The sequence below is a fragment of the Erinaceus europaeus genome, chromosome 2 (genome assembly GCF_950295315.1).
Source record: "Erinaceus europaeus chromosome 2, mEriEur2.1, whole genome shotgun sequence".
Lineage (NCBI taxonomy): Eukaryota > Metazoa > Chordata > Mammalia > Eulipotyphla > Erinaceidae > Erinaceus > Erinaceus europaeus.
In genome coordinates this window covers 166309235-166323250 of record NC_080163.1, presented here as the reverse complement: position 1 = coordinate 166323250, position 14016 = coordinate 166309235, and the positions used below count along the sequence as shown (strand labels likewise).

The following is a 14016-nucleotide window of genomic DNA, read 5'->3' as shown; positions in this document are numbered from 1 at the left end:
CATGAGTTCCTGATCCCTCTCCCATGCAGCAGCCTAGATCGGCTCCAGTTGATTTCTCTCCAACCCAGAGAGCACTAGCTCGGGAAGAAGCACCCTCCAGCTATCCCGGCAGGTGTTGGTCGGTCAGTCTCTACCCCTGGACTGTTCTAGTAGAGTAGGGCTCTGGAGAGGTGAAGTTCTGGGAAGCATTGGTGAGATCATCTTCCCAGGGAAGTCAGGATGGAATCACAGTAGCACCTGCAATTTGGTGACTGAAAGTCAGTAAGATGGAAAACAGGACAAAATGTTTAGTTAACAGGAACCATAAGGTAAGTATAATGCAGATGAAAGTACAGCGCTTAGGGTACAAGGAGCTAGGAAGTCTATTTTAGGAGTGTTCCTAGGAACTTATGTCTTAGTAATCTTTGCTTGAGCTTATGAGCTAACATGGAGGTGGACTAACAATATTGTCTGAAAAGATGGTGTCAGAGTTGAGAGTAGTACTAGAAATCAGGATTAACGTAGAGAGTTGCTTGCAAATTTAACAAAAAAATATATAAATGCAATTAACTGTTTACCTCAGTGAGCTAACCTGGGGCTCATATTTATTCATGTTTAGCACTAGAGCCTCTGCAACTTCCAAGTCCCTGTCAGGCTTAGCTCACAGTTGATAATCACATCTGAGAACATTCTAGGATACATTCACTTCAGAATCAGTCTTCTTTGAGTGGCAGAATAGGATAATCCAGCCTCCCTTTGGAGAGTAGTTCATAGTGAAGGTATGGTCCTGAGAAGCCCACAGAAGGGCTTATGATGATGTTCCTAATAGATATGACCAGTGATAATAGAGAGAGGTCTAGGGGAGAATCTATGGGGTATTCAAGGATTCCCTGTCTAGGACCCCAGGTGATGATAACATGGCCTAATGGTGGCCAAAAAGGTCATAGATAAGTGAGCTAGTCTTTTGCCCTTATTTGTAGTCCCTTTATCTGATAAGATTAGACTTTCTCCCCATGTTGAGTGTAATTTGTTGTATCCAAACCAGTATTGGATTTATGGAATATGGCCTCATGTTCGGGAGGAAATAGACCTAGGATTTTAGTGAGGTCTTAGTTAGCCTCAAGTTTTTCTTCAGTTACTTGATTAATGATTTTTTTTTTTTTAATACCAGAGCAGTGCTCAGTTTTGGCTTATGGTGGTATGGGGGGTTGATCTTTTGTCATTGGAGCCCCAGGCATAGAGTCTGATTACGTAACCATTATGCTATCTCCCCCTCGTTTTTTAATGATTCTAATAATGGTTGTCATTGGGACAGTAGTTATCCTTTACTTGATGTGTAATTTTTGCCTGTATATCTCTTGGCCAGTTGTATAGTGTCTCTTCTAAAATTAACCTAAGGGTAACAATAATGCTGATGCTCTGTCAGAAGAGATTTAAAAAGATGGAAGAATATATCTTACTTAAATTCTTTTTGAGTTATTTGATACTCAATTAACTACATAAAGTGATTGAGAGAAGTGAAGTAAGGGGTAGGAGAGGAGGGTGTATAAGCCTAAATAATAAATATGTGATTAGAGAATTTATGATGCCTTCTTTAGGACATTCTACTAGAATACCAGGCTTATGCTATCTAAGTCTAATCATAAAGGGCTATTTATTAAGCACTTTTACTTTGAGGTATATAATTGTCCCTTGCTTATACTAGGTACATGTAGGCCCTTGCCTGTATTTAATATCTGTAATTTTGTTAGAATATGTGCCATCTGGAATGGAACTAGGTAGTCCCATGGAAACACAGACTTTCAAAGTTCTACTTTGCTTATTAAATGCAAGAAGCAATGGCTACTACTCAGATGGAGAACCTTAGCCATATGCTAGGACACTGAGATCCCACCCATCCAAATAGCTAGTCTGAGGAAGTCTGGAGGGATGTTCCCAGATACCTCAAGATGGGAGACTGTCCGGTGTATCACTGATCAGAACTCCATCAAAGATTTTATGGATAAAACCACATGTAAAGGAACAAGAAGATCAAAGATGTTTTTAGTTGAACATACATCAGGAACAATTGTCAAGGTACAAATTACTTTCAAGGTAGGGGAGACACCAAGAATGTGTTGGCCTTAATTATGATAGTCTTCTCTCAATATGCACTTTTTTGATGCTCCAAGAAATATTTGTTTATTCTTAGGTCATTTTCTGCACAAACCCCAAAGCCCTCATGGAAGGAGTCAAACATCAGAGTTACAGATAATTAATATTTTTTAAAAAAAATTAAAAAATGCATTTATTAATAATTTCCCTTCCTTTTATTTTATTTCTTTAATGTAATTTTTACCAAAGCATTATTCAGCTCTTGCTTATAGTGGGGCAGGGGATTGAACTTGGGTCATTGGAGCCTCAGGCATGAGAGTGATTGCATAACCATTATGCTATCTACCCTTTGTCCTTTTAATCTTTATTTATTGGGTAGAGACAGCCAGAAGTCAAGAGGGAAGGGGTAATAGAGAGGGAGAGAGACAGAGAGACACCTGCAGCACTGCTTCACCACTCGCAAAGCCCTCCCCCTGCAGGTGGGGACTGGGGGCTCAAACCTGGGTCCTTGCACATTGTAATACATGTGCCCAACCAGGTGCACCACGACCTGGCCTCCTGACAAAGAAAGAAAGCTTCATGGAACTCATTGTGACACCTGTGTCAGTACCCCCAGCCATTGGTACTGACCAGGAGTGGGAATCTTACCTGCTCAGAGGATTCCAATGCACTGACATCATTGTTTTTTAACCAGGAGGAACAGGGGCTCCCACAGCACACATTCCACCAACTGAGCAAGAGGCGCTAGGGCCACTCGACCAGGCTCTCCAGGCAGTGCCAGTGGCTCCACTGTGTCTGGATCATCTGTGGCAGGGCAACACACCAAGGCTCCATCATCCCAGGGCTCTAGCACCACTGGACCAGCACCTAATGACTCTGGAAAAACAGGGCCACCTGCAGAAAGCTCTGGGACCTCAGGCGAGCCTCAGGAAGGATGTCAGTCCACAAGCTCATCTGTCAATCAACCTCGCACCTCTCAACCAGCTGCAGTGCAGTCTAGAACCACTGGGCTATCTGTCATGGAGGCAGGAACCACAGGGCAATCCGTGCAAGACTCCAGGACCACCTGGCCTGGCTCAGCAGGCAGTAGCAGTGGACCCACTGGGGCTGGAACAGCAGGAGCAGGGCGCCAGACCACGGCTCCATCATCCCAGGGCTCTGGCACCACTGGACCATCTTTTGTTGTCTCTCAGACTTCAAGCCAGTCTAAGGAAGGATCTGAATCCACAGGCTCATCTGTCATAGGATCTGATTCCACTTCAACCTCCTTGGTGTACCCATGGGCACCACTGGCTTCTCTTCTACCCTGGTGGGCACTACTGCTTCCTCGGTGGGCATTGTCACAACCACAAGAGTTTTTCCTCAGGGATCCTCTGCTGACACAGCTCCAGGAGGTAAGCCTACACACAGTATATACAAACGTCTTTTTTTTTCCTTTACATTCTCTCTTTGGTATTTTCAGGCCATTTTGAGCTGTTAATGGATTCCTGAGTCTTCTTAAAATAATGAAGCTTTCATATTCTAAGTCAGGTCATCATATATTCATCATTTATACATCATGTTCTGTTTAGTCTTTTTTTTAAATTTCATTATTAGAAACAGAAAGAAATTGAGATGGGAGAGGGCCATAGAGGAGAGAGTCAGACACCTGCAGTTCTACTTCACCACTCGTGAAGCTTCCCACTGTAGGTATGGACTAAAGGTTTGAACCTGGGTCTTGGAGCACTGTAATATGTGTGCTCAACCAGGTGTACCACCACCTGGCTCATCAGGTTCTGGTCTTTTAATTTATCAATATATTATTTAGAAGTGTGCTAGTTGTTCTTATTTAACCCAACATTACAATGGAATTATTTTAAATGCTTGCAGATAATTCATCTACATAACAAGTTTATTTTTACCCTAACCCTTGTGATACATGCTCTTTTGTTTCCCCCTCTCTTTCAAATGGAATTCTCGAGAAATAATATTTTTAGGGTTTAATGAGGACTGAAGCTTAGGCTGTCTAGTCTCCAGTCCTGTTCTCAGCCCCTACCCTCCTCACTCCAGTGGCTGTAGGAACAATCTGGGTATAGCACGTATATCCAACCACCCTCTGCCCCTGGAACTTGCAGTGCAAAAGCAATGACTAATAAATGTGACTCAGGTATTCTTCCATAAGTAGAATGTACTATCCACTCTGTTTTATGCTTAATAATAATAAGATGTAGCACAGACCTCACTTAGTTGTTGTTAAAATTCGTAGGCTCCAGCCGGCAGGGCTAGCTTCACAGGCGGGTAACAGAGACGCGGAGACAACGGCTGGGCAGGGAAGCTGTATTTCTTTATTCAGGAACAACGATTCACAAACTAAGACAAACTAATCACCAAACAGAACTCTGCTGTCTCTTTGCGGCGGCACAAGCACTCTTTCTTTTACTCTCGAACTCAGGAACTCTCTCCCTTACTCTGGAACTCAAGAACTCTCGTACTGGGGAACCCTCTCAAACTCTCGCACTCTCGAACTCAGGAACCCTCTTCCTTACTCTCGAACTCAGGAACTCTCTTACTCAGGAACCCTCTCTCGGGGTTCCTTGGGGCGGGGCCAAGCAGGCCCGCGAAATTAAAAGGACTGATCCAATTCTCTTGGCGGGGGAGGGCTAGAACAAACCAGTGTAAAGCATAGGACACTTAGTAGCATGGTTCACTGTGTTATCAATACTGCAGGCTTTATTTCCCCTTTTCATTTTTGATTAATGGTGGTTACAATCTATTAAGATTACAATATGTAGGTCCATGATATACTCCTTATCACTGTTTTTTTTTTCCCCTATTTCAAACAATTAATCACTTCTGGCCTTTCCACTGCTACTCAGTAATGGTGGAGTATAGCCAAGTTTGTTACCTACCTGAGTGTATATTTGTCACACATAAACTCAACCAAGAATTAGAAATTTCAAGCTTTTTAAAAAAATTATTTATTTATTTATTCCCTTTTATTGCCCTTGTTGTTTTATTGTTGTATTTTTTATTGATGTAATTATTGTTGGATAGGACAGAGAGAAATGGGGAGAGGAGGGGAAGACAGAGAGGGGGAGAGAGAGACACCTACAGACCTGCTTCACCGCTTGTGAAGTGACTACCCTGCAGATGGGGAACTGGGACTTGAACTGGGATCCTCACGCTGGTCCTTGCACTTGGCGTCACATGTCCTTAACCCACTGTGTTACTGCCCAACTCCTGAAATTTCAAGCTTTATTCAGGAAAATTGAGAACAGACATTTTAGTGTACATGTGTGGAGAGAGGAGAGAGAGAGAGAGAGAGAGAGAGAGAGAAATGAGCGTGGGAGTAATTTACTGATATGTTGAGGGCCCCATGTTAGCAGAGCTAGAAAGGGAGAAACCAGGCCTGTAACAGAGCCTTATCAACTCCCAAGCCCCGCCTCCACCTTCTTTCTAAGCCATGCCCATACCTGTTGCCACTCCCATTTCCTGTGCATTCTTTACTTTTTTAACAATTTTATTTATTCACTTATTTTCCCTTTTGTTGTCCTTGTTTTTTATTGTTGTAGTTATTATTGTTGTTGATGTCATCGTTGTTAGATAGGACAGAGAGAAATGGAGAGAGGAGGGGAAGATAGAGGGGGAGGGAAAGATAGACTCCTGCAGACCTGCTTCACCACCTGGGAAGGGACTCCCCAGCAGGTGGGGAGCTGGGGCTGGAACAGGGATCCTTACACTAGTCCTTGAGCTTTGCACCACCTGTGCTTAACCTGCTGCACTACTGCCAGACTCCCCCATTCTTTCCTTCCTTCCCCACTGGCTTGGGAAACATGTTCTGGCAGTGGTGCTCCAGGGAGTGTCTATACTCTCCAGGTTCTCCCTATCCATTCTCTGACCTGAGCAGCTCTAAGGGGCAGCACACCTGAAGACACAAAGTCTGTTAATGCCCCTCCCAGAAAGTGAGAGTATCAACAATGTAACACGGGAAGCCTCTCCTTAAAACAGGGCTGTGGTCCAGGAGTGGGCGTGGTAGGTGGAGCATCTCACCTGTGGACCTGAGGTCCTAGTTTATTCCTGCCATCTCGGGTGCTACAGGGATACTGTGCCCTCTGTGTCTGTCCCTTGAGGTCCCCTTCATTAATACATATGTCACTGTAACCACAGGACTGTCATTTATACTTAAGACTCAGTTACCATTGCTATTAGAGCTGCTTCTGACCTCTGTATACTCCAGGAATCTGAGCTGTGGATGCTAGGATAGAGAGTCAGTATTCAGGGGCTGGGTGATGGTGCCTGTGGTAGAGTGCATATGTTGCTATGAACAAGGACCCCACCTGCAGGGAAGCTTCACGAGTGGTGAAGCAGGTCTGCAGGTGACTCTTGGTCTGTCTCACTCTCTATCTCCCCATCTCTCTCAATTTCTCCTTATCTATCTGCTAGCAGATCTATATGCTGAAATTTAAATATATTATTTCTTTTTTCTTTTTTTTCTTCCAGAGTTATCGTTGGGGCTTGGTGCCAACACTATGAATCCACTGCTCCTGTGGCCATTTTTTCCATTTCTTTTTAATAGGATGACAGAAATTGAGTGAGGAGGAGGAAGACAGAGAGGATGAGGGTGGGGAGCCGGGGGCTCGAACTGGTATCCTCACACTGGTCCTTGTGCTTCATACTGTTGTAAATGAAGTCCAGTTAAAATTACTTGTCAAAGCAAAAAACTAAGGACCTGAAGCAAGGCATTTATGCTTTTGCAAAAGGGTGTGCCGCCAACAGTGGCCATCAGGCAGGAGCTTATTCTCCACCACCACCCCCCTTCTCCCAACTTTTATGCTTGAATCAGAACTGTCTCCTCAACCCCTGGGCTGGGCTACAGAGCTCACAGTCTCCTCATTGTCTAAATAAGGAAAGGAGGAAGAGAGTCTGAGGGTCTCTGCTGGAGGAGTAGCAAGCACTGCAAGGAACTGACCTAAAGAATACAAAACTACTGGCCACAGGTGGTCACAGATAACAATTTGTAAAAAGAATTTTTGTACTAAACAGTCATTCTATTTGTGTTTCCTTGAAGACCTAGCCATCTCTCAGTACTATGTGCGCTTAACCTGCTACACTGCTGCCCATTCCCTTATATTCTTTAAAGTATGAATTTACTTTTTCTTAGTCTCAAGCAATGGAATTCCTCCAGAACTCGTTGAATGTAAGTTGAAATTAACATTAGAAGAATATAATATGCATATCCTTCTGCATAATAGAGCTTGAAAATAATATTTCTGGGCCAGGATCATAGCTCACTTGCATAGTGTGCTGCTTTGCTATATGTGCAATCCTGGTCCGAGCCTGGACCCTTTGCATTGAAAGTGTTCTCAGTGCTGTGGCTTCTCTCTGTGTGTGTCCCTCTCCCCTTCTCTGTCTGCTTCTAAAAAATAGATGTAGCATTTCTGTCTACTCCAATTGAGCATTAAAAATATCTATAGAACTATGGTCTTCTTTCCAAAGTATAATCTAATATAAGAACTGTACAAACAACTATCACAAAATTAAGAAGTTATTAAAATGTAGTATGATTCATCATTACAAATTTAGATATTAAAATGTATATTTATAAATCTATTTGTGTTTTTAAATTTCAGTGCCATCAAAACAGCCAGAAGTAACAGGTGAGAAAACATAGGACTAAAGATAACCATTTGAAAGAACTGATATGACAGGAACAGAATAGGAAACAGGATACCAAACATCAGACTTACCAGATCAGCAACACATGAATTTCAGAGTAGATGCTGGACTTTTTTCTGTTTTTTGTTTTTCCTCCAGAGCCCTGCTCAGCTCTGGCTGATGGTGGTGTGGGGGATTGAACCTGGGACCTGTGAGCCTCAAGCATGAGTCTCTTGGTATAACCATTATGCCGTCTACCCCTGTCCACTTTTTCTTTTTTTACGCCTTTTTTTTTTAGAAATTTAAAAAAAATATTTATTTATTTCCTTTTGTTGCCCTTGCTGTAGTTATTATTGTTGTTGTTACTGATGTCATTGTCATTGCATAGGACAGAGAGAAATCGAGAGAGAACGGGAAGACATAGAGGGGGAGACTGCTTGTGAAGTGACTCCCCTGCAGGTGGGGCTCCAACCAGGATCCTTAAGCTGGCCCACCATGTCTACTTAACCTGCTGCACTACCACCTGCTACACTACCACCTTTTTTACACCTTTTTTTAATTAAATCTTTATTTATTTGACAGAGACAGCCACAAATTGAGAGGAAGGGGGAGATAGAGGAGAGAGGAGACAGACAGACACCTACAGCATTGCTTCACCACTTGTGAAGCTTTCCCCCTGCAGGTGGGGACCAGGGGCTCGAACCCAGGTCCTTTCACACTATAACGTGTGCTCAACCAGGTGTGCCACCACCTGGCCCCTTTTTTTTACACCTTCTTACATTATAACAAAGTTGTGTTGACTTCCTTTCATAATATAAAGTCTGTACTAATTTTGTACAGTCTTCAGTGTCAATCAAATAAAGAAAATAACTCCTAAGAATATTCACATTATTTAAAATAATACTGATGTTATTTGTGACTTACTATTTCCATAAAGAAAAAATGAGATTTTATTGCAACCGACATCTCTGTTTAGTTTAGGATAGAAGTAAGCAAAAGTTTAATCTCATTTCTGGCTGATGGCTGATGCTTGGCAGTTGTGGGGTAGAGTGGAGGAATGGAATCTGGGACTTCAAAGCCTCAGGCTTAAGAGTCTCTTTGCATAAGGATTATACTGTCTGCCCCCGACCAAGTTCTTTAGAATACCTTATTTTTTGTTATTTGCCCTTTTTGCATTCTCCTAGCACTTACTGGTTGAGCTAAAAGGCTTTCATGCATGAGGCTCCAAAGTCCCCCACTACCACCACCACCAACAAGACCTGGTAAATATATATACATTTTTTACATACAAATTTGAACTCCAGAAAAGATTCCAAAAGGCTGGATTTTACTAGGAGGGAGTCATTTTCCCTTGGAGTGTGCAGAGAGAAATGTGGCAGAAGAAAGCCTTGCAGATGCTTTATGTGGGGTGACTCAGCTAGACCTCTGCTCCTCTGTCCCTCCCTGCTCCCTGGAGGACCTCTGCCTTGGGTTGCCCTTTGTGACTGTGGCAGCAAGTTCCTGTGGGAGCCCCCAGGCCCTGGCACAGCCCATGGCCTTGGCTACAGACTCTTCATCTTCCCTTGTCCTCCTTTCTCTTACTAAAACCACTTTTAAAAAATTTCTTTATTGGGGGATTCATGGTTTTCAATCGACAGTAAAATACAGTAGTCTGTCCATGCATAACATTTCTCAATTTTCCACATAACAATTCAGCCCCCACTAGATTCCTCTGCCATCATGTTCCAGGACTTAAACCCCCCCCCCACCACCATAGTCTTTTAATTCTGTGCAGTACACCAACTCCTACTTTTTTATTTTTAAGTTTCATTGCTTTATTGTGAATTACATTCCCTTTTTTTTTGGATAGAGACAGAAATTGAGAGCTGAGGGAAAGAGATAGGAAGAGAGAGAGACAGAGAGATACCTGCAGCCCTGTTTACCCACTCATGAAGCTTTCCCCTTTCAGGTGGGGACCGGGGGCTTGAACCCTGCTCCTTGCACAGTACCATGTGTACTCAACCAGGTGCAACACCACCTGGCCCCACATTTTTTATTTATTTTATTTTTAAATTGCCACTAAGATATTTATTAGTGATGGAGAAAGAGGAGATGACTAGAGTATCACTCTGGCACATGCAGTGGTTTCAAACTCAGGCCTTTGTATGTGAGAGCCCAACATTATTTACTGCACTACCTCCTGGGCTTCTGGTGATTTAATACTGATTAAAAAAAAAAACTATATTTGTCTTCACAACATAGTTACACATCTTGACATTGGTGATTCTAGGTAAAGTGCAGCAACCCTGTGAAGTGGAGGTGGCATGGTCCTCAGGAAGTCCCCGAAGCTGCTGCTGAGCACCATTTCTGCAGAGACTGCTAAGCTGGCAGGGGGTTTAATCAAGAAAATGACATATCATCTTATTTCTTCCCAGAAACCACTGGAAAAGGAGAAGAAGACCAAGAAGCAAAATATAAAACAGGTCATTAGAGGGGAGGAAAATCCCAATTTTAAAACTTATTCAACTAACATTTTAATAGAAAACTATATGTGAGGGACTGAGTGGTGATACACCTGGTTGAGTGCACACATTACAGTGCACAAGGACCTGGGTTTAAGCCCCTGGTCCCCACCTGCAGGAGAAAAGTTTTGCAACTGGTGAAGCAGATCTGCAGGTGTCTCTCTCTCTCTCTCTTGACTCTCTCTCTCTCTCTCCCCCTCTCCTCTCAGTTTCTATCTGTCTCTATCAAATAAAGACAAAAATATAAGTAAATAAAATAAAAAGGGGCTTGGCAGTGGTGTACTGGATTCAGCACACACATTACAGTATACAAGGACCTGAGTTCAAGCCCCTGGTCCCCACCTGCAGGAGGACAGCTTCACAAGTGGTTGAGCAGGAGGGCTGCAGGCGTCTCTCTCCCTTTCTAACAACTCCTTCCCTCTTGATTTCTGGCTGTCTCTAGCCAATAAATACATACAGATAATTAAAAAATCAGCTTTTAAAAATGAGGGAGAAAAGTTTCTTTTAAGAAAAAAAGAGACTAAAAAATTTGTACATTTCTTCTTTTGATTCTCCTATGCTCTTTCAACCAACATTACCATCTTCCCGTGATAGATCAGTGAGCCAGGTGTGTCAGTGACTGTTCCGGTGACCTGAAGGCCTGACTGACTAAGATTCTGTGTCCACAGGTTGTCCAGCTGCCCTGCCTCCGCCTCCAGGTATGTATCCTCGCTCTGAGCTGACTAGTAGGCTTCACTGGTCCTCTCAGGCCTCGCCTGTCAGGAATCATCTGGTGAATGCCACTCCTGTGGGAATGTTGCTGAAAGGGAAAACCTGAGTGACTACATTTAGCTTTTTGTCCCCAAATGCACAGTGAATGTTAATCACAGATAAATAGTCAGACAAAAGAAGTGGGTTTCATGACTTGAGTGAAAATACAGCTTAACTACTGCTTCATGAAATCAGATGCTATCGACAAAAATCTTGAAAAAAAATCTCAGTGATACTTTTAAAACTAGGTAACTTATCCCCCCCACCCTTTTTAAACCCTGAATTGTAGCAAGACACATTTGTATGGTCAGAATTTAGTTAGAAAAGACAGACACCTGCATCCCTGCTTTACCATTCGCAAAGCTTTTCCCTGCAGGTGGAGACCAGGGCCTTGAACCCAGGTCCTTGCGCACAGTAGTGTGTGTGCTTAACCAGGTGGACCACTGCCTGGCCCCCTAAAGAGGACAGTTTCAACATAAGTGTTTAAAATTCACTGCTTGCCCAGAATTTGAAAACTGAGAAAGCCCTTGGAACTGATCCTTTAAGAAGTCTTGGGTGGCCTGTAGGTTTACAGAGGCAGAATTTGGACTGTAAAACAGTAAAAAGTGGTAGCTAGAAGATCTAGTGACCACTCCCGGAAGCAACCAAGAATTACCCTTTACTTAAAATTATAGAATAAGACATGGGGGCCAGGCAGTGGTGCGCCTGGTTAAACACACATTATAGTGCACAAGGACCAGGCTCCAAGCCCCTGGTCCCCACCTGCAGGGGGGAAGCTTCACAAGTGGTGAAGCAGGGCTGCAGGTGTCTCTCTGTCTCTGTAGGGGGAAAGCTTTGCCAGTGCTGCAGGTGCCTCTCTATCTCTCTCTCCCTTTTTATCTCTCCCTCCCCTCAATTTCTCTGTCTCCATTCAATAATAAAAATATTTTTAAAAGTGATTTTAAAAAGATAAAGAAAAAAATAATAAAGGGGCCTGGGCAGTAGTACACCTGGTTAAGTGCACATAGTACTAAGTATAAGAACCCAGTGAAGGATCTGGGATTGAACCCCTGGCTCCCCACTTGCAGGGGGAAGCTTCACAAGCAGTGAGGCAGGTCTGCTGGTCTCTTCCTCTCCTCTCAGTCTCTCTGATCTTTTTTTTTTATTTTTTACTTATTTAAGAAAGGAGACATTAACAAAACCATAGAATAAGAGGGGTACAATTCCCATAACCTGATCTCCACATCCCACCCCCTTCCCTGATAGCCTTCTCACTCTCTATCTCTCCGGGAGTATGGATCCAGAGTCCTTGTGGGTTGCAGAGGGTGGAAGGTCTGGCTTCTGTAATTGCTTCCCCGCTGAACATGGGCCTTGACATGGATCGATCCATACTCCCAGTCTCTCTGTTCTATCAAATAAAAATGGCCACTAGGAGCAGTGGATTTGTAGTGCAGGCACAGAGCCCTAGCAATAACCCTGGAGGTAGAAATAAAAAGAAAATTAATTAAAATAAGACATGTGCTCATGCATGCTGACTAGGATGGTTTCTTCCTGGTAGATGGGTGTCATTTATGCACCTGTGGGAGCACATACTCAGGGACTCTGAAAGCCAAGGCCAGTGGCCACTATGGCTGCCTGATCATTATCCACAAATAACCTGTTGCATGTTGCCAGATGTAACCTCCATTTTATTAACTTCATATTAACAGTGTGCCGTTGTCCACTGGGAGAAGAAAAAGTGGTGAGTATCCCATTTCTCTTTGCTTGAGTCCATACTTGCTGTCACCCCTCACTTGAATAACATGACATGACCCATAGCCTGGAGACACATGGACAGCCAACTGCCACCAGTGCACCTGCATGGCTGCCAGGTCTGTGGACTGCAGACCCCGGGAGTGCCCTGCCCCACCCACATGTGGGGCCGGAGAGAAGGTGGTCACCTTCTCATCTAGTGATACATACCTGCTGTGACATTGGACACTATGGTGAGTCATACCAGCATGTTTGAAAAAAATTAATAAAAACTTCAGAGGGTCATATAGCATAATGGTTCAGCAAAAAGACTTATTCCTGCAGCTCCTAGGTCCCAGGTTCAAAACCCCACACCAACATAAGCCAGAACTGAACAGTTCTCTGGTAAAACAGAAAAAGGAGGGGGCTGGTGGTGACGCACTTGGTTGAGCGCACATGTTACAAGGTGCAAGGATGTGGTTCAAGTCCCCATCCCCCACCTGCAGGGGGAAAGCTTTGTGAGTGTCTCTGCAGGTGTCTCTGTCTCTTTCCCTCTCTACCTCTCCTTACCCTCTCGACTTCTAGCTGCCTCTATCCAGTAAATAAAAGTAAAAAAAAATTAGAAATATTAAACCAGCATGTTTGAACTGAAGGGCCTAGTTTACTTTTGCATAACTAGGAGATATTTATTGAGCTACTTGTACTCTGTGCTTATGTGACGTTTACCATCCTAAGAGATGCTAACAGATGCTCTGTTTACTGGGTTCAAGACCCTGTTCCCACCTGCACAAGTGGTGGAGCTGTGCTGCTGGTGTCTCTTTCTCTCTCCCTCTCTTCTTCTGTGGCTCACCTCAAAGGGCACCAATAGGGTTGGCCATTAAGTACCGGGCATGGAGGTTCTGAGCCAGTGTCCCAAAAAAACATGCTTTATGACATTCAGATCTGTGAGCTGGAAATCTGTGGTTGTGACTAGAGGAAATAGGTGGCCCAATTCTCAGAGATCAGAGAAGAAAACCCAGAGAGACCAGAACCTCATGTTATGTAAATAACAGCACAACATCTTCAGGATTGGATTCTGACAACTGATTTGTCATCTTGGAAAGTTGTTTCATGTTTTTTTTTTTTTTTGCAGTGAAAATCAGATTCCTTTATTGTATCAAAGTATAATCTGAGTTTTACAAAGTATTTTCCATATATATATATATATATATATATATATATATATATATATATTCTTTCTCCCTTTCTTTCTTTCTTTCTTCCCATTTTTTTTTTACCAGAGCACTACTCAGTTCTGGATGATACTGCTGCAGGAGATTTAACCTGGTATTTTAGTGTCTCAGACATG

The 14016-nt window shown here is 43.2% G+C and overlaps 1 long non-coding RNA gene across 1 annotated transcript; it reads left to right on the top strand.

Annotated features, from left to right (window-relative positions):
* The first annotated feature begins 3384 nt into the window (after positions 1-3384).
* Positions 3385-10906, top strand: LOC132537002 (uncharacterized). The gene is made up of 5 exons (XR_009548513.1): positions 3385-3467; positions 7214-7249; positions 7683-7709; positions 10122-10169; positions 10877-10906. It is a non-coding gene; the product is annotated as an uncharacterized LOC132537002 (long non-coding RNA).
* The last annotated feature ends 3110 nt before the right edge of the window (positions 10907-14016 follow it).